Raw genomic sequence first — 2,334 nt, 5'->3', positions numbered from 1 at the left:
AAGTAAACGATAGACTCGCCCTAGTTCAGTGCTTCAACCAAGTGATGACTTCAATATGGCTAGTGTGTGAAGTATAAAGTATAGTCCTCCCCTGGTCCACACTGCTTCGGCGGTCCTGGGTAAGATAGTTAATTCTAGCTTGCCCTATGTGGAAGAGGACACCATACTTAATACTGTGGTGTAATGAACAAAGTATAGTCCTCCACTGGTCCACGCTGCTCCGGCGGTCCTGGGTAAGATAGTTCATTCTAGCTTGCCCTATGTGGAAGAGGGCATACAAGACAAAGTATAGTTCTCCCCTGGTCCACGCTGCTTCGGCGGTCCTGGGTAAGATAGTTAATTCTAGCTTGCCCTATGTGGAAGAGAGCATACATGAACCAAGAACGAAGGTTATGATCGAGGAATGATTCGACAACTAACCGATGGTATGAAATGTGAAGAATTCAAGCAAGCACACAATCAAGTCATCACTTGGGCATGCTCGATAGCCAACCTCATGACATTAACCTAGTAGAGCATGCAAAAACCAATATATATGTAAACGATGCCCCTCCCTAGTTCAGCGCTTCAACCAAGTGATGACTTCAGAATGGCTAAATCAAATCGGTTCAAAACATACCATCGGTACCCTATTGAAACACACAAGTCGATATCAAACCTCATGATTGTGTAGTCCTCCACTGGTCCACGCCGCTTCGGCCGTCCTGGGTAAAATGGAACATTCCAGCTTGCCCTATGTGGAAGAGGGCACATTACTCAATACTGTGGTGTGAAGTATAAAGTTCAGTTCTCCCCTGGTCCACGCTGCTTCGGCGGTCCTGGGTAAGATAGTTCATTCTAGCTTGCCCTATGTGGAAGAGGACACTTAATACTTCGTCTCTAAGCGGCGGCTTGACTCCTCCCTACGGGGAACGGGTTTACGCGCACAGCGGCGGCTTACGCACTATGGCAGTCATGGATGCCTTACGTTTCTATGAAAAGTGTGTTCCTCCCCTGGTCCACGCTGCTTCGGCAGTCCTGGGTAAGATAGTTAGTTCTAGCTTGCCCTATGTGGAAGAGGACACGTAGACTTACTGTGGTGTGAAGTATAAAGTTCAGTTCTCCCCTGGTCCACGCCGCTTCGGCCGTCCTGGGTAAAATGGATTCATCCAGCTTGCCCTATGTGGAATGAGGACACTTTATGCTTCGTCTCTAAGCGGCGGCTTGCTCCTCCCTACGGGGAACGGGTATACGCGCACAGCGGCGGCTTACGTTATGGCAGTCATGGATGCCTTACGTTTCCATGAAAAGTGTGTTCCTCCCCTGGTCCACGCTGCTTCGGCAGTCCTGGGTAAGATAGTTAGTTCTAGCTTGCCCTATGTGGAAGAGGACACGTAGACTTACTGTGGTGTGAAGTATAAGGTTCAGTTCTCCCCTGGTCCACGCCGCTTCGGCCGTCCTGGGTAAAATGGATTCATCCAGCTTGCCCTATGTGGAATGAGGACACTTTATGCTTCGTCTCTAAGCGGCGGCTTGCTCCTCCCTACGGGGAACGGGTATACGCGCACAGCGGCGGCTTACGCAAGTTAGTCACCCTCGGCAGTGGATCACTCGGCTCATGGATCGATGAAGACCGCAGCTAACTGCGCGTCATAATGTGAACTGCAGGACACATGAACATTGATAAGTTGAACGCATATTGCACGTCGTGGGAACCTACCATGATGTACAGATGACTGAGCGCTTATATTTGAGAAATGTATCGCATACATTTAACTACGCCGTGACACCCGTCACGAGACGTGCACCATGATGTTAACTAGGGTCGCGACGACCCGCTAGCATTAAAGAACCCGTGGTTTACAATATACTGGCATTGGAATTCGAAGTATTTAGAGCGTCCGTGTTCCCGCGTGAGGCGGAAGTACGAGGAGAAGGCGTGCTTGTGGTGTCTGTGGTGGTGTTTACTGATGTCTAGCTTCAGCTTATTTATTTATTTAAATAGAAGCGAAGATGTCAAAGTAGCGTCGAAGCAGCAGCGGTAGCACAAATGATTCAAGTATGGAAGTTGACCAAAGGAACACAAACAAACTAGCGTATGGGCAATGGAAGGTATCAGTGAGTTAAACCACACGCGGGCTAACAGCCCGTTAACCGAGTCCAACGGTACATATTGGACATTGAAACAAAGTAGTCGCAAGCCAGATGTGACGATAACAACCGCAAGGTACATAAGCCTCAGTTCATGTGTGACAACCCCCTGAATTTAAGCATATTAATAAGGGGAGGAAAAGAAACCAACCGGGATTCCCTGAGTAGCTGCGAGCGAAACGGGAGAAGCTCAGCACGTAGGGG

The 2,334-nt window shown here is 49.0% G+C and overlaps 2 non-coding genes across 2 annotated transcripts in view; both read left to right on the top strand.

Moving 5' to 3' along the window:
* The first annotated feature begins 1,570 nt into the window (after nt 1-1,570).
* Nucleotides 1,571-1,725, top strand: LOC131292503 (5.8S ribosomal RNA). The gene has a single exon (XR_009190135.1). It is a non-coding gene; the product is annotated as a 5.8S ribosomal RNA (ribosomal RNA).
* Nucleotides 1,726-2,212: 487 nt separating this feature from the next.
* The window catches only part of LOC131292497 (large subunit ribosomal RNA), a 4,085-nt gene continuing 3,963 nt past the window's right edge, over nt 2,213-2,334 (top strand). Inside the window, exon 1 of the ribosomal RNA XR_009190130.1 lies at nt 2,213-2,334. This exon is cut by the window's right edge and continues 3,963 nt beyond it. This is a non-coding gene — a ribosomal RNA (large subunit ribosomal RNA).

Source organism: Anopheles ziemanni, assembly GCF_943734765.1.
Source record: "Anopheles ziemanni chromosome X unlocalized genomic scaffold, idAnoZiCoDA_A2_x.2 X_unloc_68, whole genome shotgun sequence".
In the NCBI taxonomy this organism is placed as follows: Eukaryota; Metazoa; Arthropoda; class Insecta; order Diptera; family Culicidae; genus Anopheles; species Anopheles ziemanni.
This window is presented reverse-complemented; position numbering and strand designations above follow the sequence as displayed.